The 23,431-nt window shown below is 41.4% G+C and overlaps 1 protein-coding gene and 1 pseudogene across 6 annotated transcripts in view; both read right to left on the bottom strand.

Annotated features, from left to right (window-relative positions):
* Positions 1–23,431, bottom strand: part of CAPN3 (calpain 3) — a 55,335-nt gene that overhangs the window by 31,311 nt on the left and 593 nt on the right. The gene's annotated exons all lie outside the window — the stretch shown is intronic.
* On the bottom strand, positions 8,488–8,552 carry LOC144303670 (U4 spliceosomal RNA; annotated as a pseudogene).

The following is a 23,431-nucleotide window of genomic DNA, read 5'->3' as shown; positions in this document are numbered from 1 at the left end:
GGATAAGAAACTTCTGGAGGCCAAAGGTTTGGGACAATCCTCCCCCACCCATACTTTCATGGTTTTTACCTCCAAATATCCCACCAAATTCTCATGGTGAAGATCTAAGAAAGATCCACCTCTAGAAAAGCTTTTCTAGAGTCTTAACTAAGTTGGGAGAAGGGCGTTATACCCTCTCAAACCCCCTCCAGCCTTCCTTTCTTACCTAAGAAGGGAAAAAAATGCTATACCAATAGGGAAATGTGTATAAAGGTTACATAGGCCCATTAAAGACAAAGATTAAATCATGAGATTATGGAATGCTTCCCTTCCCACCTTAACACTCTGTCAACAGGGCTTCAGTGTTATAACAGCCACTTACAGCTAAAGAGCTTCAAGGTACAAACACTTAGGGGGAATATTTAGGAAAGCCCAAAGGCAAGAGGAGGGTGGGGAGAGGGGCAAAACAAAAATACCAGAGGAATTTGAAGCCTCTGATATCTGGCTATAGGCAGCATTAAACACCGCACAACTCCTAGTGAGCCTAACATAAATCCTCATGCCAAAGGCTTATCCATCTGCGTTCTCATTACCCAAAACAACATGTCTGGCTTTCAGCAAAAAATTACAAAGGAACCCAAAAGGCAAAATAAAAAATAAAAAATAAAAAAAAGTCTGGAAAGAAAGCAAGCATCACAACTAGGTTCAGATATGACACAGTTGTCAAAATTATCAGTCAGGAATATTAATAACTATGATGAATGCATCAAGGAGTCTAATGGAAAAAGGATATAATGTGCAAGAAAAGATGGGTAATATAAGCAGGGAGATGGAAACACTAAGAAAGAATCAAAAGAAAATGACATGAATAAAAACACTATAACATATATTTGACAGGCCCATCCATAAACTGGGTAAAGACAATGGGAAAAAGCAGTGAGACAGAAGGCCGGACAAGAGGAACTTCCCAAAGTGAAATGCAAAGGGAAAAAATAATGAAAAAAACAAAAAACAAAAAACAAAAAACCTCAAACCAAAATGCCAGAGCAGAACATCCCAGAACTGTGGGGTAATTTCAAAAGTGTAACATATGCATAATTGGAATACCAGAGGAAAATAGACAGCAGAGCAGAAGAAATAGTTGAAGTAATAATGGCCAAGAACTTTCAAAAATTGGGACACCTGGGTGGCTCAGAGGTTGAGCGTCTGCCTTCGACTCAGGATGTGATCCCAGGGTTCCCGGATCAAGTCCCATATCGGGCTCCTGCATGGAGCCTGCTTCTCCTCCCTTTGCCTATGTCTCTCCCTCTCTTTGTGTCGCTCATGAATAAATAAATAAAATCTTAAAAAAAAAAAAAAAAAAAGAACTTTCCAAAATTAATGACAGATACCAAACCACAGATCCAGGAAGCTCAAAGAACATAAAACCACATAAGTACCAATAGAATACAACAACACAGGGGATCCCTGGGTGGCTCAGTGGTTTGGCGCCTGCCTTTGGCCCAGGGCGTGATCCTGGAGTCCCGGGATCGAGTCCCCCGTCGGGCTCCCGGCATGGAGCCTGCTTCTCCCTCCTCCTGTGTCTCTGCCTCTCTCTCTCTCTCTCTATGTCTATTATAAATAAATAAATCTTAAAAAAAGAAAAAAAGAATACAACAACACAAAACTACACTTAGGCCTATCATATGCATACTGCAGATAACCAAAGAGGGAAAAATCTTGAAAGAAGCCAAGAGGGGAAAAATACCTTTTCTATAGAGGAGCAAAGAAAATAATTACAGCAGACTTCTCTTTGGAAGCCATGCAAGCAGGAAAGACTGGATTGAAATAATTAAGGAAGTAAGTAAGTAGGCTCCACTCTGGGGCTTGAATTCATGATCCGAGATCAAGACCTAAGCTGAGGGGCTCCTGGGTGGCTCAGTGGGTGAGTGTCTGTCTTTGGCTCAGGTCATGATCCTGGAGTCCTGCATTGGGCTCCCTGCATGGAGCCTACTTCTCCCTCTGCCTATTCTGCCTCTCTCTTTGCTTCTCATGAATAAATAAATAAAATCTTCAAAAAAAAAAAAAAAAAAAAAAGACCTGAGCTGAGATCAAGAATAGCATGTTTACCCCAACTGAGCCACCCGGGTGCCCCTGGATTGAAATATTTAAATGATGAAAGAAAAACCCACAAAACTCAAATTCTATATGCAAGCGGTTGTCTTTCAAAACTGAAGGAGAAAGAAAGACTTTCTCAGACAAATAAAACCAGAGAGAATTCATTGCCAACAGACTTGCCTTGCAAGAAATGTTAAAAGAAGTGCTTCAGGGAGAAGCAAAATGATAGAGGTCAGAAACCTGGACCTACATAAAGAAAAGAAGAGCATCAGAGAAGGAATAAATGAAGGTAGAATAAAACATATTTTTCTTATTAATCTAAAAGAAAACTTTATTTAAGGTAATAATAATAACAAAGTGTTGAGTAATGATAGCATATGCACAGGTGAAATGAATCAAGGGAAGGCAGGGAGTTACTGAGCATTTTCTATTATAAAGTTTTAAACTACATAAATAATGGCATAGTAATTTGAAAGTGGAATTAGATTAGTTGTAAACATATGTTGGAAACTGGAGCATAACCATTAACATTAAAGTAAATATAATTGATACACTTAAGAAAGGAGATAAAATGAAATCATATAAAATATTAAATTACTAGAAAAGGCAGAAAAGAGGAGAGAAGAGAAGCAAAGAACAATGGCAACAAATAGAAAACAGTTATAAACACAGTAGATAGGAATCCAGCTATATCTTAATCACTTAAACGTGAACGGTCTAAATATACCAATTAAAAGATAGAGATTGTGAGCTCAGATAAAAAAAGAGACCCGACTGTATGTCATCTACAAGAAATTCACTTTAAACATAAAGGCTGGGGTAGCTAGAGGATATACTATGCTAACACTGATCAAAGGAAAGCTGGAGTAGTTGTACTAATTTCAGACAAGGAAGACTGCATAATAGAGAATATTAAAGATTCGCATCACATAATTATAAAGGAGTCAGTTCTCCAAGAAAACACACAATCCTAAATGTGGATGTACCACATTGCATCACAAGAAGTCTGGCTGGTCGGCCCAGACCTTTCTGTTTAAATGGAAGCGGCACGTCCCTGATGAACCAGCCTGAGGAGGACGGTTCACACGGTGTCTCCAGCCACCCACAGCCTCCTGTTTCTTAACTGTTCACCACCTTCCAAGTAGACTTGATCATCAATTATGCTTTACCATCTTACTATGGATCCCAGCCAGCACATTAGCTCTCTCAAAAATATTTACAGCTCAGAGATCTCTAGTGGGTTATAATAACCTCTAGTTCAGGAATAGAAAAGAATAGCTCCTTTCAGGAGCAAGCAGAAAGGTACTCCTGGAGGCACATGGGCACAAGGGGTAGACCACTTGCTCGGGTCATGGCTTCAGGCTCTGAACCACTTGACCTCCTGTCCCCAACCACTGCCTCCAGAAGCCCCGTCCCTCCCATCCCTACCTTTGGCCTTTTCCACGTGATGGCCTTCATCTTGGTTTTCTGGCTCAGCTCATGGGAGCCCAGGGCCTGAACACCTGCTGGAAACACACGGTCTTCAAAGAGGCACTTCTGAGCTAGACACCGTCGTCGGAGAACAACAAAATCCTGCCCCTCAAACTTGAGGGGCTGTGTGACGGTGCCCTCTCCATTTCTCCTGTCCCTCTCCCGAATCACGCGGTCACAGAAGAATCCTGGCAGCAGGTAGGGCATGGTGACCGCTCGGGGAGTGAAGCTGGGCCTTCACTGCGGCCTCCCTCCCGCTGCGCCCTCAGTCAGGCCTAATCCTCTCGTGAATGGGCCGGAGCCTATATAGCTCCTCCACCCTCAGCAGCGCGATGCAAATGAACACAGCCCAGAGAGAGGCCGTGGTCAGAGTCAGCAGCTTTGGCTAGAGGCCCCTGAGCCCACGGTCAAGGGGCAACACCATGCCAGTCAGAGAGGGAGCCAGCAAGGGGAGCGAGAGAGCCAGGGACAGCCCCAGGACAGTCCACAATGGCGTGTAGACCTTTAGGGTACTTCCATCAGCCTTGCTGGGATTCTTTCTTTAAAAAGAAAAAATATAGTTCCCGAGAGGCTTACCCTGCCTCAGCAAAAGGCATTCATGCCTTTGACACTGGCGGCCAATGGGATATAGCATGGGGCCTTCGAAACATGCTGTATACACTAATCCTATACAGGCTGCTGAATGCATAGAAGGAATCTGCTCCAAGCCATTGTCTGAGGTTAATGAAGCCTTCATTCTCCTGATGTTCCTGCCCCAACCCCCCCAAAGACCTTGACTGGCCATTCAGGGACTCTAATCTGTGGAGGGTGGGTAAATCGACCTCAAATGCAAGCCCCTGTTAGAGTAGGCCCTGTGGCAACAGACAGACAACCACAGATACAAACTTAGGACCTTTGGGGCAGAGAATGTGGGCGGAGAGGGAAGGATAAATATGTGTCAGAATTACATTCACAAGAAAGCCCAGCAATTTCAAAGTCTCACCACACTTCGATGGGCAACTCGGATGTGAGAGCTGAGGGCTGATGCAGGTGGACCCCTGGGCCTGGCAGCCTGCCCACTAGGGGGATAGTGCTTCTTTCCAGGCACTGACTCTTCCCGGCCTGCATCTATTAGAGGCTCCTCCAAGTGTGGTCTTTGGAAGACTTGCATCACAATCACCTGGGATGCCCATTTAAAATGCAGATTCCCAGGATTCATCCTAGACCTAAGGATTCAAATATTTTTGGAAGGGGTCTGGAACTCTTCAGTTTGAAGAAGCATCCCAGGCGATTCTTATGTCCACTAGGGTTTGAATCCATGACATTAGCATTGCAGAGTACCATAATAGCTCAATATAATTTTTGAGATAAGTTCTTATAAAAGATATTTTTGTTACATTTACCCATGAACAAAGTTTTTTAAAAAATCAAACAATATGAAAGGTACATAGACAAATAGCAGTCTCTTGCCCTGCAAATACATCTACAGAGACAGCCACTTTTAATTATTTTTTTAAAGATTTAATTAATTAATTAATTTAGAGAGAGAGATTGGGGGCAGGGCAGAGGGAGAAGGAGGGAATCTTAAGCAGACTCTGTGCCCAGTGCAGAGCCTGACCTGGGGCTTGATCTCACGACCCTGAACTGAAATCAAGAGTCAGATGCTTAACTACCTGAGCCACCCAGATGTCCCCACTTTTAATTCTTTTAGCAATTTCTTCTGGTATTCACCTCAATATTTCTAAATAATATCCTTATATTATTACTTTTTAATTTATTATTATTATTTTCTGAGAGTCTAGGCTTTCATCATCATCTCTCTTTTATCTTTTTTTTTTTTTTTTTTTAAGATTTCTTTATTTGAGAGACAGTGAGAGCACAGTGGAGAGGGGTCGAGGGAGAGGAAAGGAGAGTCCCAAGAAGACTCCATGCTGAGTGCAGGGCCTGATGTGAGCCTTGATTTCAGGACCCTGAGATCATTACCCAACTGAAAACCAAGAGTCAGAGGCTCAACTGATAGAGCCACTCACGCAACTCTGATTTATCATTTTTAGAAAGTATCAGCAGAGTTCCTTTTGGCAAATGAGATTTAGACTTTTCACATCATGCTTTGCCGACCATCTTCCCCAAATAGTTATGTCATAAATTTTGGAAAAATTAAAATTCAGTATTTACATGAGTATGATTAGGTGACTATTGTTCACTTCTTAGCTAAGTGCTAAGCTGTATTACATTTCCTTTCTGTATAAATGCTTATTTTCTCTTATTCTTTATAATTTTCTGATTTTCTATGAATCTATCAATGTTTTTCCTCAGTAGTAGTTTTTCCAAAAACTTAAACTCATCAGATAATGTAGTGGTTCTGTTGCTCTACCCCCAAAGGCCTTTCTCTGCAGCCTTGTTCTCCCATACAGACTGGACTGGCCATCCTCCAGGTTAGGAGTGGTGACTTGGGACAGACTGTGCTTTTCTGGGCAGAATTCCATTTCCCAGATCTTAACTCTTCTTTGGTTTGCTCCTTGACTGTATTGGCAAACAACTTGCAGCTTCCTAAGAAAGGGTGCTTGGGTGGTAAATCACCTGAGTCCTTGTCCAGCTAATTCTGTTTTCTACTTTTGCACATGATTAAGAATTTGGCTAGGTATTTTAAGTTGAAAAGCATTTTCCTTCAGAATTTTTAAGTCATGATTTCATTGCTTCTTGCATCTGGTGTTGTTGAGAAGTATGGTGTAATTTTGATGAACATTGCTTTGTATGTGACCTATCTTTTCCCCCTGAAATCTTGTAGGGTTTTCTACCCTTCCCTCTTATTCCTCTTGCCCCCACTTCCAAAAGCCACATTTATGTGCCTTAGTATGAGTTTATTTTTTTAATTCTTTGTGCTGAGCACTTCTTTCAATATAGACTTTTGCCCTCAGTTCTGGAATATTATTATATTATTTCTTTGATATTTTTCTCCCTTTCAATTACTTCCTTCCTTCTTTTCCTTTCTTTCTTTTTTTGAAACTTCTAAAAATCATATGTTAAACTTCCTCTGATTTTATTGTATTTTCTTATTTTTGTTTGTTCTACATTCTAGATTTCATTGATTTTATATTTTCATCCTGCTATTAAAAATTTATTCTAAAAATTTAAATTTCTACTCTCATAGTTTTCTACTTTATATTGTATTATTTATATTATATATTTATATTATGAAAATTTTCATACTTAGGGAAAAGTGTTTTTTTAAAGATTTTATTTACTTATTCGTGAGAGACACACAGAGAGGCAGAGACATAGGCAGAAGGAGAAGCAGGCTTCCTGCGGGGAGCCTGATGTGAAACTCGATTGCAGGATCCCGGGATCAAGACTCAAGCCAAAGGCAGACACTCAATCCCTGAGCCACCCAGGTGCCCTGAGAAAAATTTACAGAATGCACATTCATATAGCTTACATCTAGATTCAACAATTGTTAACATTTTGTCATCTTTGTTATATCTATCTGTATATGTATATATAGAACTGTTTCTTTTCTTTCTTTTCTTTCTTCTTTCTTTCTTTCTTTTTCTTCTTTCTTTTTTTTCTAAACTCTTTGAAAGAATGTTGCCAGTATCATGACACTTCACACCTAAATATTTGCAAGTATACTTAGGATACAGCAGGCATCTCCTAAGAACAAGAGCACATTCCTACTGACTATAATGCCATTATCACTAAGAAAATTAACTATTGGGGATCCCTGGGTGGCTCAGCGGTTTAGCGCCTGCCTTTGGCCCGGGGCGTGATCCTGGAGTCCCGGGATGGAGTCCCGCACCGGGCTCCCGGCATGGAGCCTGCTTATTCCTCTGCCTGTGTCTCTCTCTCTCTCTCTCTCTGTCTATCATAAATAATAAATAAATAAATAAATAAGTAAATAAATAAATCTTAAAAAAAAGAAAATTAACTATTTTCCAAGATCTATATCCATATGCTAATTTCTTCAGTTATTCCCCAGATGTCTTTTATAGCTGCTCTTTTAAAAATAATTTTATTTATTGCCAAATAAATCCCAGACTTTAAGCTGTATTACAAAACTGTAGGGATCCCTGGGTGGCGCAGCGGTTTGGCGCCTGCCTTTGGCCCAGGGCGCGATCCTGGAGACCCGGGATCGAATCCCACGTCGGGCTCCCGGTGCATGGAGCCTGCTTCTCCCTCTGCCTAGGTCTCTGCCTCTCTCTCTCTCTGTGACTATCATAAATAAATAAAAAAATTAAAAAAAAACTGTAATCATTAAAACAGTATGGTATTGGCACAAAAACAGATACATAGATCAATGGAACAGAATAGAGAACCCAGAAATGGATCCTTCACTCTAGGTCAATTAATCTTTGACAAAGCAGGAAATAATATCCAATGGAAAAGATAGACTCTTCAACAGTGTTGGGAAAATTGGACAGCCACGTGCAGAAGAATAAAACTGGACCATTTCCTTACACCATACACAAAAGTAGACTAAAAAGTATGAAAGACCTAACTGTGAGACAGGAATCCATCAAAGTCCTAGAGGAAAACACAGGCAGCAACCTCTATGACCTTGGCTGCAGCAACTTCTTGCTAGACATGTCTCCAAAGGCAAGGGAAACAAAGGCAAAAATGAATTTCATCAAGATAAAAAGCTTCTGCACAGCAAAGGAAACAGTCGACAAAACCAAAAGACAACCAACAGAATGGGAGAAGATATTTGTAAATGTCTTATCAGATAAAGGACTAGTACCCAAAACCTATAAAGAACTTATCAAACTCAACACCCAAAAACAAATCATCAAATCAAGAAATGGGCAGAAGACATGAACTGATATTTCTCCGAAGAAGACATACAGAAGGCCAACAGACACATGAAAAAATGTTCAACATCACTTGGCATCAGGGAAATACAAATCAAAACCACAACAAGAAACCACCTCACATCAGTCAGAATGGCTAAAATTAACAACTCAGGAAACAATTAGCAATAATCGCGCCTCGGATAAACCTCATAGGCTACGATACTGCCACTGCGCAAAGCTACACAACTCAGGAAACAATAGATGTTGGCAAGGATGCAGAGAAAGGGGGACCCTCTTACACTGTTGATGGGAATGCAAGTTGGTACAGCCACTCTAGAAAACAGGGAGGTTCCTCAAAAAGTTGAAAATAGAGCTATCCTACAACTCAGCAATTGCATTACAAAGGATTTGTCCCAAAGATACAAATGTAGTGATCCGAAGAGGGATCTGTACCCCAATGCTTGTAGCAGCAATGTCCACAATATGCAAACCATGGAAAAAACCCAGATGTCCATCGACAGACGAATGAATAAAGATATGGTATGTATATACAATGGAATACCACTCAGCAAAAAAAAAAAAAAAAAAGAAATCTTACCATTTGCAACAATATGAATGGAATTAGAAGGTATTATGCTAAGTGAAATATGTCAATTAGAGAAAGACAATTATAATATGATCTCACTCTCATGTGGAATTTATTAAACAAAACAGAGAATCATAGAGGAAGAGAGGAAAAAATAAAGACAAAATAGAGAGGGAGACAAACCATAAGAGTCTCTTTATCATAGGAAATAAACTGAGGGTTGCTGGAGGAGTGAGCAGTGGGGGAATGGGGTAACTGGGTGATGGGCATTAAGGAGGGCACATGATGTAATGAACACTGGGTGTTGCAACTGATAAATTATTGAAAACTACAACTGACACTAAGGATGTATTATGTGTTGATTAGTTGAATTTAAATTTAAAAAAATGAACAGAGAGACACAGGCCGTGCTCCTGTAGACTTCAAATTCCTAGTGGGAAGAAGAACAACAACAATAACTAATAATGAAGATAAATGCTATTGTAAAGGTCACCTAGTTTGGGTGGGATGGGAAGAGTGGGGAAAGGTTGCCCAAGAGAGCAGCACGTGACACAGGCTGTCTGCTCAAGGAAGGTCTTGGGGCACATCGATTGTCTGCTGGCCCAGGCCACCCACAGGGACCCTCACTGTGTTCTCCAGAACCATAGTTTGGTGTCCAGCCTTAACCCACATCCGGCCAATGCCTCCATCACAGGGGCTGCTGATGGGGCTCATCTCTGGGTCATTCAAGGAGACCACCCTCCCCGCACCGGGTCCCTCCTTCTGCTCTCCGGAACCTCCATTTCCCTTCAAGCATTCCGTGACCCCAAGCCCTTCCTCAATCTCTTACCTTGCCAGGGACGATCCAGTTTAGCTTTATTCTCCAGTGTATCTGAACCCCAAATGTACTTTATTTCCTCCCTCTTGAGGAGAGTGTGGAAAACCAGCCAGCCTTTAGAAACACAAAGCGAGGCTATTTCCTGGGGTGGCAGGAGAAGAGAAATGTTTACATGCTTGGTGTTTTCCTTAGTAACTCAAACAGCTACTTATGAGATGGCAGGCGCTGGTCTAAAAGTTTTGCATGTGTTATTTCATTCATTGCTCATTGCAGCCCTATAAATAGATGATGATACTCATTCTCCTTCTGCAGTTGGTAAAACAGACGCTGAGAGGTTAAGTGACATGCCCAACGCTACACAGCTAGTACTGGTATTATTTCATGGGATCCGGAGGGCCGCCGGGGTCAGAGTTGGGGGCTCAGTTGGTTAGATGTCTGACTCTTCATCTCTGCTAGGGTCTTTTTTTTTTTTTTTTTAAGATTTATTTATTTATTCATTCAGAGAGAGCGAGAGAGAGGCAGAGACACAAGCAGGCTCCATGCAGGAAGCCCAATGTGGGACTCAATCCTGGGTCTCCAGGATCACACCCCGGGCTGCAGGCGGCGCTAAACTGCTGCGCCACCGGGGCTGCCCTCTGCTAGGGTCTTAATTGCAGAGTTGTAAATTTAAGCATGAAGCCTACTTTAAAAAATAAAATCTAAACTAAAGGGAATTCAACTCTTAACCTTTAAAGTATGAGGAACGATATAAAAAAAAAAGATCAGCCAGAGAGGGATTGAGCCCTTCCAAACCCACTTAAGGCCTTCCTCCTGTGGATGGTGGGAAGGCATTCTTGGGTTTTACACTGAGGGGATCGAATCAGATTTCCACTTCAATGCTTTGTGCTTGCTACAACTTGGAGGTGGGCTTCTCTTTCAACTTTTTCATATTTCCCCTGTCCCGACCTACATCAGGCCTCCCCTTCTTCCTTCCATAATTCCTCCATTTTCTCTCCAGTTGGAAGGACTGGAGCTTTGTGGACAAAGCTGAGAAGGCGCGTCTGCAGCACCAGGTCACTGAAGATGGAGAGTTCTGGTGAGTTCAGAACCCAGGAGGACCCCAAAGCATAAGGGATGAGGTGGGGAGCTGAAATCTCAAACCTCAATCCCTGGAAAGAGGCCATCAGACCCCAGCCCTCAGGACATCTGGCCCCTGTTCTCCTCCTCCAGCGCAAGGCCCAGGAAGGATGGGTTTTGGAGAGGAGCCAGCCAGGTCACAGAGATGACTGAGCCTGGGACCAGGCCAGCATGGTGGGGCGTCTGTGTCACCTGTGCCCCTCCGTGGCATATGTGGCTCCAGCCATTTGCTCCCTGGCCTTTGCAGAGCCGTCTTCTGAGCCCAGCTCTACCTTGCTCACTTGATGCCACCCTCACTCTGACTCAGATATTTGCAAATGACCTATCAGATAAAGGGCTAGCATCCAAGATCTATAAATAACTTATTAAACTCAACAGCAAAGAAACAAACAATCCAGTCATGAAATCGGCAAAAGACATGAACAGAAGTTTCACAGAGGAAGACATAGACATGGCCAACAAGCACATGAGAAAATTCTCTGCATCCCTTGCCATCAGGGAAATACAAATCAAAACCACAGTGAGATACCACCTCACACCAGTGAGAATGGGGAAAATTAAGAAGACAGGAAACAACAAATGTTGGAGAGGATGTGGAGAAAGGGGAACCCTCTTGCACTGTTGGTGGGAATGTGAACTGGTGCACCCACTCTGGAAAACTGTGTGGAGGTTCCTCAAAGAGTTAAAATATAGAGCTACCCTATGACCCAGCAACTGCACTACTGGGGATTTACCCCAAAGATACAGATGCAGTGAAGTGCCGGAACACCTGCACCCCAATGTTTATGGCAGCAATGTCCAAATAGCCAAAAGGAAGGAAGGAACCTGGAAAATTCATCCATTGAAAGATGAATGGATAAAGAAGATGTGGTCTGTGTATACAATGGAATATTCCTTAGCCATTAGAAACGACAAATACCCACCATTTGCTTTGACGTGGATGGAACCGGAGGGCATTATGCTGAGTGAAGTAAGTCAGTCGGAGAAGGATAAACATTATATGGTCTCATTCATTTGGGGAATATAAAAAATAGTGAAAGGGAATTAAGTGGAAAGGAGAGAAAATGAGTGAAATTATCAGTGAGGGTGACAGAACATGAGAGATACCTAACTCTGAGAAACGAACAATGGGTAGTGGAAGGGGAGGTGAGCAGGGGGTTGGGGTGACTGGGTGATGGGCACTGAGGGGGGCACTTGACAGCAGTGAGCACTGGGTGATATGCTATATGTTGGCAAATTGAACTTCAATAAAAAAATTAAAAAATAAATTAAACTAATAATACACTATATGTTAAATAGTTGAGTTAAAAAATATTTTAAAAATATTTTATTTATTTTAGAGAAAGAGAAAGTGAGAGAGCATGAGTGGAAGTGGGGGGAGGGGCAGAGGGAGAGGGAGAGCAGACTTCCCAATTTGCAGGAAGCCACACATAGGCTTGATCCCAGGACCCCAAAATCATGACCTGAACTGAAGGCAGGCGCTAACTGACTGAGCCACCCAGATGCCCCTATAACTGCTTTTTTGGGAACCAGAATCCAATTAAGTTTCACATATTGAAATTAAATAATTTAATAATGGATTAGGTGATGTTGAAGTGAGCATTGGTGAACTAGAGGGAGAGCAGAAGAAATCAGAAGAATTCACACAGGGAATCAAAGAGATGGGAAATTTTAAAAAAAGAAAGAGAAAAAAGGTTAAGATACATGTGGGATAGAGCTAATAAGTTCAGCATATATCTAATTGGGGTTCCAGAGGAAGATAATAGAAAATATGAAAAGAACTAATATTCTAAGACATTTTCTAGGATCAATCAATGACTCCAATCTTCAGATTCAGGAATCCCACTGAATTTTAAGCAGAAAAGATGTACAGAAACATATGTTGAGACAAATCATAGTGATATTTCAGAATACCATAGATAGAGAGATCTTAAAAGCAGTCAGAGGGGTGGCCTGGGTGGCTAAGTGGCTGAGCATCCGTCTTCCACTCAGGTCCTCAAGGCGAGATCCTGAGGTACTGGGATTGAGTCCCACATCAAGCTTCCTGTGGGGAGCCTGCTTCTCCCTCTTCCTGTGTCTCTGCCTCTCTCTGTGTGTCTCTCATTAAAAAATAAATAAATAAAATCTTTTAAAAAGCAGTCAGAAAGAAAAGGCAGATGGTCTTTTAAGGGACACCAATTAGAATGACTGCTGATTTCAACAAAAATGGAAGCCAGAAGATATTAATGAGAATCAACCTGTGACTGATTACCCAGGAAGACTATTTCATGAATGAGAGCAAATTTTGTACAAATAAAAATTGAGAATGCTTACAACAAATAGACCTAAGTTTCTAAAGAAATTTCTAAACAAGGTCCTTTAGGAAAAAGCAAAATTATTCTAGAAGGAAAAGTCCAAGACTCAAGAAGGAACAGTAAAAAAAAGAAATTGGTAAACGTGTGTAAAGTCAAACTATTGACTTTTAAAAATTATGATATTTTCTATTTGTTGTTTGAAAAATCAATATAGAACTAAAATCATGAGCAACAATAGCAGATTAGTTGGGAGAGGAGTGCTTGGAGTCAAAGTCCCTTATGGTCCCATACTATTTTATTTATTAGGAAAATAAAGCTATTGATCAATTTCAGGCTTTGTCAAGATGAAATGTATGTTAATCATTTAGGGCAACCACTGAAAAAACAGAAATAGTCTATAACTTCTGAACCAGTAGAAAGAAAAAAAAATACTTTGTAAAATTTTTTAGACGGAGGCGGGGCAGAAAGAGAGAGAGAATCTTAAGCAGGCTCCACACCTAGAGCAGAGCCCAGTGTGGAGCACAATTGCATGATCCTGAGATCATGACCTGAGCCAAAGTCAAGGGTTGGAAGCTTAACTGATGGAGTCACCCAGGTGTCCTAGGAAAAACCTTCTTAACATAACATAAAAAACACTAGCTAGAAAGAAAAAAAATAAATTAAGCATTAACTTAGAGCTTTTAATTAAGGGCTTTTAATTAAGAATTTTTAAACTAAGAAAACCCTTAAAAGAGTGAAAAGGCAAGCCACAAAATAGGAGAAAAAAATTTAAAAGATTTTATTTATTTATTTATTTGAGAAAGAGAGAGAGTGCACAAGCAGGAGGGGCAGAGGGAGAAGCAGACTCTCCGCTGGGCAGGAAGCCTAATGTGGGGCTCAATCTCAGGACCCTGAGTTCATGACCTGACCTGAGGCAGATGATTAACTGACTGAGCCACCCAGGCACCCCAAGAAAATATTCATAGCACATATAGCCAATAAACAATCAGTATCCAAACATGCCTATAATTCAAGTTGAACAAGACAAACTCAATAGAAAAAACTAGAAAAGACAGGTGTTTCATGGACAGTGGGATAACAACAAATGGTCAAGGAACACATGAATGAAAAAAAAGATACATGAATGTTGAAAAGATGCTCTGCCTCATTCATAATCAGGGAAATGCATCTTTTCATACATTCCTTGGCTATTTCTGTCCCTGCCCCTCCCATTTGCAGCATTTTACTGCTGAGCTATTTCAGCTTTTTTGCTGTAATGTTTAGAGCTCTATCCCTATCATGACACTCAGGAGAAGCTGCTGTCTTGTGGAATATAAGGAGAGGCAGTCCTAATTATTGAATTTTCCCTTTCACCAGAATTTGCCTCTCCCACCCCTTACTACTATGGCACCATTAAGACTATGGACTCGAAAGAGGGCTGTCTCTCAGTGGGGTACCTCATTTTGTCTTTGACTTACCATGATCATTATTTGTTGACTCATTGTGCTCAGTATGTCATTTATAACATATCATTTAATCCTTACAACAACTTTATGAAAGTAAGGATTTTCATATTCTTTTCACAGATAAGGAAACTGAGAAGTGAAAATAGTCAGTAACCTGCCCGAGGTCACCTGGTTAAGAAGTGGAGTCTGGATTCCAGTCAAGCTTGTCTGGCTTTAAAGACTGTGCACTTCATCACTGTGTTATGCACTTGTCCTTTGCTGTCTCTGGTCACAGTAATCGCTACCTTTCTTTGAGCTCGGACTTTAAGGGTGCTAGCTCAGAACAGCTACATGATGACAATATCACTATGTCCATTATAGGCAGAATGTCTTTCATACATTTATGTATTTCTGGATCTTTTGTTATTTGCTGTCCACAAAATACCTGTCTTTTGCTCATTTTTCTTTTGAGTTTGTCTTTTTTAACTTGAATTGTAGGCATCTTTGGATATTGATTGCTTATTGATTAGATGTGTTACAAATATCTTCTCCCACTTAATGAGTTGTCTTTTTCACTCTCTTAAGGGTTTTTGTTTAAGTAAGCTCCACTCCAGCACGGAGCCCAACGTGGGGCTTGAACTCACAACCTTGAGATCATGACCTGAGCTGAGATCAAGAGTCAAATGCTTAACTGATTGAGTCACCCAGGCATCTTAAGGGTATTTATTAATTTAAACTTTAAAAAAAAAAAGATTTATTTATTTACTTGAGGGAGAAGGAGCAGCAGGAGAGGGAGAGAGTCTTTTAAGCAGTCCCCCATGTGGGACTTGATTCCACGACCCTGAGATTACACCTGGGCCAAAACCAAGAGTCTGACGCCCAAACAACTGTACCACCAAGGTACCCCTAATCTAAACTTTTAAACATTCAATTTATGTGACTTGTTAGTGGCAAAGTCAGCCAGGGTCCAGACCAGGTCTGTTTGGTTCTAAATTTAGTTTTCTTACCACTCTGCAGGATGTCCCCTTTGTGGCTAGCCCAGTGATCACACTTCTCTCTAAACTGCCTGCCAAAAGAGTACACTCTAAATCAGATTACAAGCAGATCTCCTGCAGAGCTGGGTTCAGGAAAGATAAAAATCCCTGGGAGAAAAAGCCCCATAGCCAGTGACTGGGACCTTAGCCCTGGGAACAGAGGGCTCACTGCACACAGCCTGGGTCTTCCTATAGTTCTGTTTCTTCCCTCTCATTCCACACTGGCAGGGAGTAGCTTTTCTTTTATGCCAACCTAGAACTTCGTCTTTTCAGAGTTGAGTAACATGAGCCAGCCCTAGCTGGGAAGATACACAGGGAAGAATGTTACTGATGGAGGCAATGGGCTGTGAGAGCAAGAGACCTCTACTGCCCCCACTGGTTGTCAGGAAGCTTCCAACTTCGGAGTACTGATGCAGTGGCCCAGCACTGGGTCCTTGGGAAGTGGTGGTCCTCTCTCCTCCACATTTCACCCCTTTCCATTAGCTTTCTTCCAGGCTAAGAGGAACCAGGCTACTTGAAAAAATGATTCATTCCAGGTTTGGGGGAAGAAATATACCAGACGAGCCTGGGACATTTTGTTGTGGCCAGGAAACAAGGAAGCTTTGAAGATTAATGGGGTCACATCAAATAATACAGGCAACTTGTAGGGGCCTCCCATTGTCCAAAGAAGGGACAATTTGAACATCAAAAAAATCGTGACTGTAATGGATTAAAATATGGTGCAATGTTTCCTGCCAATCACACCCTCAATTGTTTTAAGCTGAGATATTTAAGAATACAGAGAACATAGGAATTAGTTGATTCTTGGTATTTGTGGTAGTTATATTCTATAAAATTGCTGCTGTGAATGCTGAATTGGTGAATATTAAGCCATTGCTCTGGGGTGTCTGGTGGCTCAGCGGTTGAGTGTCTGCCTTCGGCGCGGGGCATTATCCTGGTGTCTTGGGATGGAGTCTTGCATCGGGCTCCCTGCATGGAGCCTGCTTCTCCTTCTGCCTGTGTCTCTGCCTCTCTCTCTCTCTCTCTGTGTCTCTCATGAATAAATAAAGCCTTTCAAAAACCAAAAAAACAAACCATTGCTCTTGGAGGAAATACAAGATTAGATTTCTGTCTCCAGTCACATTTTTATCAACCTATCAAAACACACTCTTAAGTGTGTTTGTGTTTAAAGATACCAAGGATACCTTAGTTAATATATTTTATTGAATTTTTAACTTTGAACTCACAGCCAATAGCACCAAAATTCAGGCACATACTTACCTAATATATGTATTTTCTCCCTAGGGCACACTCCGGCCTTCTTGCACTTAGGAACTCGAGACAGCACTTCACATTATAAATGGAGAAATCACCAACAAAAGTGCAAAAACCTGGGGTACTTGGGTGGCTCAGTCAATGAAGTGTCTGCCTTCAGCTCAGGTCATGATCCTGGGGTCCCGGGAGAGAGCCCCACACTGGGCTCCCTGCTCAGTGAGGAGCCTCCTTCTCCCTCTCCCTTTGCCTCTGTGTGCTCATGCGCACTCTCTCTGATTAATATATCTTTAAAAAAAAAAAAAAGCAGTGCAAAATGTGAAAAACAAGGCGCTATGTAGACTATGAAAAGAACACCTGTTTACAGTGTGAGAGCTAAGATGAGAAAGCTGAGTGTCACACTGATTTCATCTAGGAATGTGTGCGTGGGAGGCGACTCAGATTTTTCACTGCCCTAAATATGTGTGAAAATGACCACAGAAGCACCATGGATGTTGATTTTGGAGTTGCAAATAAATTTAGTGAGTAGGTGAATTTACAAATACAGAATCCACAAAAAACAAGGATCAGCTGTTTACAGATCATAGCACTGACATTGCCCATGTTGGAAAAAACCACACTTACAGGGTGAAGTTAGAGGAGATTTATGACTATTTTATCTGAAGCACCTAAATTAAGGAAGGATGAGATTATTCACAAACAGGGAGAATCACTATGTACAGGAAATCTGCTGACTCTATTTCACTGTCTTCTGGATCAGACTAGAGATAAGGTAGAAAAATTGTGGCCATAAGAGTTCTGGCCAGAAATAAGGATGAACTTCCAGACCGTGAGAGGTACTAATATAGGCAGGTTATCAAAGGGGCAGAGAGCATCTGTTTTCCCTTCAAAACCTCAAATTCAGGAAAGAAACCCATCTCCCTGGAATGGCTGAAAGAAATTCCCAAACATCTCAAACAATCCTAAAAATTATAAGGAGTTTTTGATAGCAGCTTCAATACTGTCTTTCTGGTGTTCTGGGGAATATAATAAACTTCTGAAAGTTGTGATGATAATTATTTAGATGTGAAGTTGGGATGAAAATGGTAAAGCAAGTGTCAGCTTCTCTTTATTTTTTTGTTTTGGCTTTTGAATTTTTTATTTTAATTCCAGTTAAAATACAGTGTAATATTAGTTTCAGGTGTACAATATAGTGATTCAACATTTCCATATATCACCTGGCGCTCATCACGACAAGTGCCCTCCTTAATCCGCATCACCTAGTTCATGCATCCTCCCTCCCCTCTGGTACCACCTATTTGTTTTTTATTATTTAAAATTTGTTTCTTAATTTGTCTCTTTCTCTTTTGCCCATTTGCTGATTTGTTTCTTAAATTCCACACATGAGTGAAATCAGATGGTATTTGTCCTTCTCTGATATATTTTGCTTAGCATATACTCTCTAACTCCATCCATGTCATTGCAAATTGCAAGATTTCATTCTATTTGTGGCTGAATAATATTTCATTATATTATATATAATAGATATGTCACATCTTATTTATCCATTCATCTATGGACACTCGGGCTGCTTCCATTTCTTGGATATTATAAATAATGCTGTTATAAACATAGGGGTACATATAATTCCTTTGAATTTGTGTTTTTGTATACTTTGGGTAAATATTCAGTAATGCGATTGTTGGATCATAGGGTAGTTCTATTTTTAACTTTTTGAGTAAGCTCCATACTGTTTTTCACCGTGGCTGCACCATGTGTCAGCTTCTCTTAAGCAGGGCACACTCCAGGTGTTAGTGGGGGCCTCACAGTTACTAAGAGATCTGGAACTCCCACCTCATAGCCTCTGAGAGGACAGAGCCTGTGATATTCAGTGGGTTTCTGGCAGTATGCTTCTGTATACCTCTGTATACCTCTTTCTTTCCCCACTACTGTGCTTTCCACACCCTGGCTTCTGGGTGTGCTGGCTCATCCTGTCTGTGTAACTGAAGACACTAACTTCCCCGCTTTACCAAAAAAGTTACTTTTTACTTGCCTCGGGCATTTTACAAGTTCATGAGTAAAGATGTCTTTGGGCATTAGGTCAAGTGGGGGGATGACACTGGTATATATGGTCTCTTGCCCTGTTGCTTCTTCCCACCCCACTCTGGTTTCTATTCTGGCTCCCTCCCTATTGTAAATAAACTAGCATTTCCCCCCCAACTAAACAACAATCATGCCCACCCCAGAGAGACATGATTCTTTCTGAAATTAAAAGAATCTTCCTAATTTTTCTTTATGAGTTTTCCTCATGAAGAGAAAAGCTAGAGTCTTTAATGCCATATTAAGCATTCGTATTTTGTTAAGCATACTTGGTGATATATCTGTAAAAAAATATCAAGGATAAGGGACACCTGGGGGGCTCAGTGGTTGAGCATCTGCCTTTGGCTCAGGTCATGATCCTGGGGTCTGGGGATCTAGTTCCACGGGGGGAGCCTGCTTCTCCCTCTGCCTGTGTCTCTGCCTCTCTCTCTCTCTCTCTCTGTGTCTCTCATGAAAAAATAAATAAAAATCTTTAAAAAAGGGATCCCTGGGTGGCGCAGCGGTTTGGCGCCTGCCTTTGGCCCAGGGCGCGATCCTGGAGACCCGGGATCAAATCCCACATCGGGCTCCCGGTGCATGGAGCCTGCTTCTCCTTCTGCCTGTGTCTCTGCCTTTCTCTCTCTCTGTAACTATCATAAATAAATAAAAAATTAAAAAAAATTAAAAAAAAAATCTTTAAAAAAAAATCAAAGATAATTTTGTAGTAGTAACAAGACCTAACCTGAAAAATGTAATGATTTATTTATTAATACTATGTTAAAATTTTTATTTAAGTAATCTCTACACCCAAATGGGCCTCAAACTCATGACCCCAAGATAAGAACGGCTTACTCTTTCAACTGAACCAGCCAAGGCGCTCCTATTTATTATTATTATTTTGGATTTTTTCTTTTTATTGAAGTATAATTAACATACAGTGTTATACTAGTTTCAGGTGCACAACATAATGATTCAACAATTCTATACATTACTCAGTGTTCACCTCATTAAGTGTAGTCACCATCTGTCACCAAACAACATTATTACAATCTTATTGACTATATCCCCATGTTGTACTTTTCATCTCCATCACTTATTTATTTTATAACTGGAAGTCTTTACCACTTAATCTCCTTTATCTATTTCACCCATCCCCCAAACCACTTCCCTTCTGGTAAGCACCAGTTTGATCTCTGTATTGAAGAGCCTTTTTATGTGTCTCTTTGTTTATTTGTTCATTTGTTTTGTTTCTTAGATTTCACATTTGAGGGAAATCATTTGGTATTTGTCTTTCTCTGACTTATTTCACTTAGCATTATACTCTCTAGAGCCATCCATGTTGTAACAAATGGCAAGATTCCATTCTTTTTTATGAACAAGTAATAGTCTAGTGTGTGTGTGTGTGTGTACACTTGGGTTGCTTCCATAATTTGGCTATTGTATATAAGGCTGCAGTAAACATAGGGGTGCATATATCTTTTCAAATTAGCGTGTTTGTTTTCTTTGGACAAACGTATTTTCCACAGTGGCTGCACCAATTTACATTCCCGCCAACAGTGCACAAGGGTTCCTTTTTCTCCACATCCTCACCAACATTTGTTATTTCTACGTCTTTTTTATTCTAGCCGTTCTGACAAAGTAATATTTCATTGATGAAATTGGGCAAGAGCAGTCAGTTTCCCAGAGGCCCTTTTCTAAAAACCATTTTCTTCTGTCTCGGGGTCTGTCATCAAGAAAATGTGGCTCAACAATTGGGAAACGCTGCACGGTTTGTTTGCTTTCTGATTTTAGAAATAGATCATAGAAGAAAGGGCAAGAGGAATCATTTTGACCTGGAGGCTCAATGCATGAAGCTCCCTAGTAGAGGAGGGAAAGCAGTGAGGTAGCACTGGTGACTGAGTGAGAAGAGATTACAGGTGTGCCTGGCTAGGTGGCCTGGATGTCTCTTCTTTTAAAAAGGACTGAAAGTGCAGCATCATAACTAAAATTATACTTGGTTAGAATAATTCTCCTCTTATCATAATCATCATCATCATTACCATCACTACTGCCACCATCCAATTGTAATATGTATGACTTGATTATGAAGACACATTTAGACAGGCTTTCAGTGAGTCTGTGCCTCAGATAGTAAAAGCAGGAAGGGCCTCTCCTAAGACAGTCTCCATTTCAGACTGCTCAAACCTTGCAAAGGTTGCTACATCTTTGGAAGGCATGGAAAACATGTTTCCAAGAAGTGCTTTACACTCCAGAAAGTTCTGGATTCATTTCACTGTTTTAATTTCAATCATTTTGTGTGATTGCCCTTTCTGGACCTTAATCACTTCACGTTTACGTGAGGGGGTGTTGGTGGTGGGAGCACACCTTGAAACAGACAGGTCTTCTGGTGCCTCCAATGTTACACTGACAGTGACAGTATAAATTTTAGGACTGACATAGTGCCTAGAGCATACAGAAGCTTATATTGTTTTTGTTAATATCCAAGTCTAGCTTTTAAGACTAAAATCCACCAGTGAGGGCAGCCCTGGTGGCCCAGCGTTTAGCGCCGCCTTCAGCCTGGGGTGTAATCCTGGAGACCTGGGATGGAGTCCCATGTCGGGCTCCCTGCATGGAGCCTGCTTCTCCCTCTGCCTGTGTTTCTGCCTCTCTCTCTCTCTGTGTCTGTCATGAATAAATAAATAAAATTAAAAAAAAAATCCACCAGTGATTTCACTAAAAACAGCATTTGTAAGTTTTTTTTGGTCTCTGTAGTAGTGTTAGAAAAGGCTTTTAGAGGGTGCCTGGCTGGCTCAGTTGGTTAAGTGTCCAAATATTGATCTCAAGTTCAGATCTTGATCTCAGGGTTGTGAGTCCAAGCCCCATGTTGGTTTCCACGCTGGGCATGGAGCCTACTTTAAAAAAACAAAAAACAAAAAACAACAAAGGATTTTAGGAACCATCTCTCACACCTTGGAGTGCTGGGCTGCCTTATCTCTTGGTGCTCAATGCCCTCGACTGTGGGTTTGCATTCAGCCACCAGCAGCTGAGCCCACAGTGGATCTGGCCCTTCCCTGGAAGTCCAGAGGTGACCAGGAATGGTTCTTATATTCTCAGCAGATGGGGAACAGACGTGTGAACACTTGAAGGAAGTGATAACTGAGCAGTGGAGAGAGTGGGAGGGACAGCAGATCAGATAAAAACAAGGAGGTCATTCCAGACAGAGAGCATGAGCAAAGGCTTTAAGTACAGGATTTGGAACAACAGAGCAGCTGAATGTGTCAGGGTCTGGAGGGAGAGGTTGTAAATGAAATGGACAGGTATGCAGGGACTAGCTTGGGAAGGCTTATAGCTCAGTCGGGGAGTTTGTACTTATCCTGAAGGCATGTGGGGAGGGGACAGCAGTGTCGTTGAAGATACTTCAGCAGGGATGTGACATGTCCCAGTACTCTGGCAGCAGGGCAGCGACTGGGCTGCAGAATGAAGTTCCTGCCAGTCCTTTCTTCTAAACTGAGGGTCCTCAGGGCAATCACAGGCCTCACAACAGAACTATCAGAAGAGGAAAGGAACCCTGGGGAATCCACAGAGTGAGATCAGAGTTGTTGGTCATTTCATCTCAGGTTAGAAAGAAAACATGGCTAATCAACGGCACTAGGTGCCAGAGTAACTTGACTAAGCTAATGAATAGCACTGGGCCTCAGCTTCAACCATCTCCTCAGGGAGGGTTTCTCTCCCTGGATGGCGTTAGCTCCCCTTGCCTTGTGATCCCATAGCATCTGAACATTCTCTCTTAACAGCTTTCCCTTCAGGACTCTAGACCCCAGGAGAGCAGAAAATTTTTTTCTTTCTTTCTTTCTTTCTTTCTTTCTTTCTTTCTTTCTTTCTTTCTTTCTTTCTTTTTCTTTCTTTTTTCTTTCTTTCTTTCTTTCTTTCTTTCTTTCTTTCTTTCTTTCTTTCTTTCTTTCTTTCTTTCTTCTTTGATTTATTTATTTATTTGGAGTGAGGAGTGAGCAGGGGGAGAGGCAAAGGGAGAGAGAGAATCCTCAAGCAGACTTCCTGCTGAGCAAGGAGCACAAAGCAGGGCTCCATCCCCCGACCCGGAGACCATGACCTGAGCTGAAATCAAGAGCTGGACATTTAACCAACTGAGCCACCCAGGCGCCCTAATTTTTGTCTTTCTTATCCACCACTGTCTCCCCAGTCGATTGCCCACTTTGTGGCTCTAGTAGATACCTAATAAATATTCCTTGAATTAAGAGTAAGAGTCATACGGGAGATCTGATGAGAGAAGGGAGCCAGGAGGCTAGGATTTTCCTTCTGACAGATCACTGTAAACGAAACCCAGAGGCTGGAAGAGTTTTCTAGAGAGAAAGGGTTTTAATTCCAGCTGTCGTGCCCTCTTCACTCTGTGTGTCTTTCTCGTTTGTGGGGTGAGGTATGTGGACAAAAATGATGGCTAAGGATTTCTCCTTCTAACCCCGAACATTTCATGCAAGAAGAGGTGGTCTTTGCCGGCTACTCTCCTCTTTCCAGGGCTCCTGTGTGGCAGAAAGTCCTGGCCAC

This window comes from Canis aureus, chromosome 32, assembly GCF_053574225.1.
Source record: "Canis aureus isolate CA01 chromosome 32, VMU_Caureus_v.1.0, whole genome shotgun sequence".
NCBI lineage: Eukaryota > Metazoa > Chordata > Mammalia > Carnivora > Canidae > Canis > Canis aureus.
This window is presented reverse-complemented; position numbering and strand designations above follow the sequence as displayed.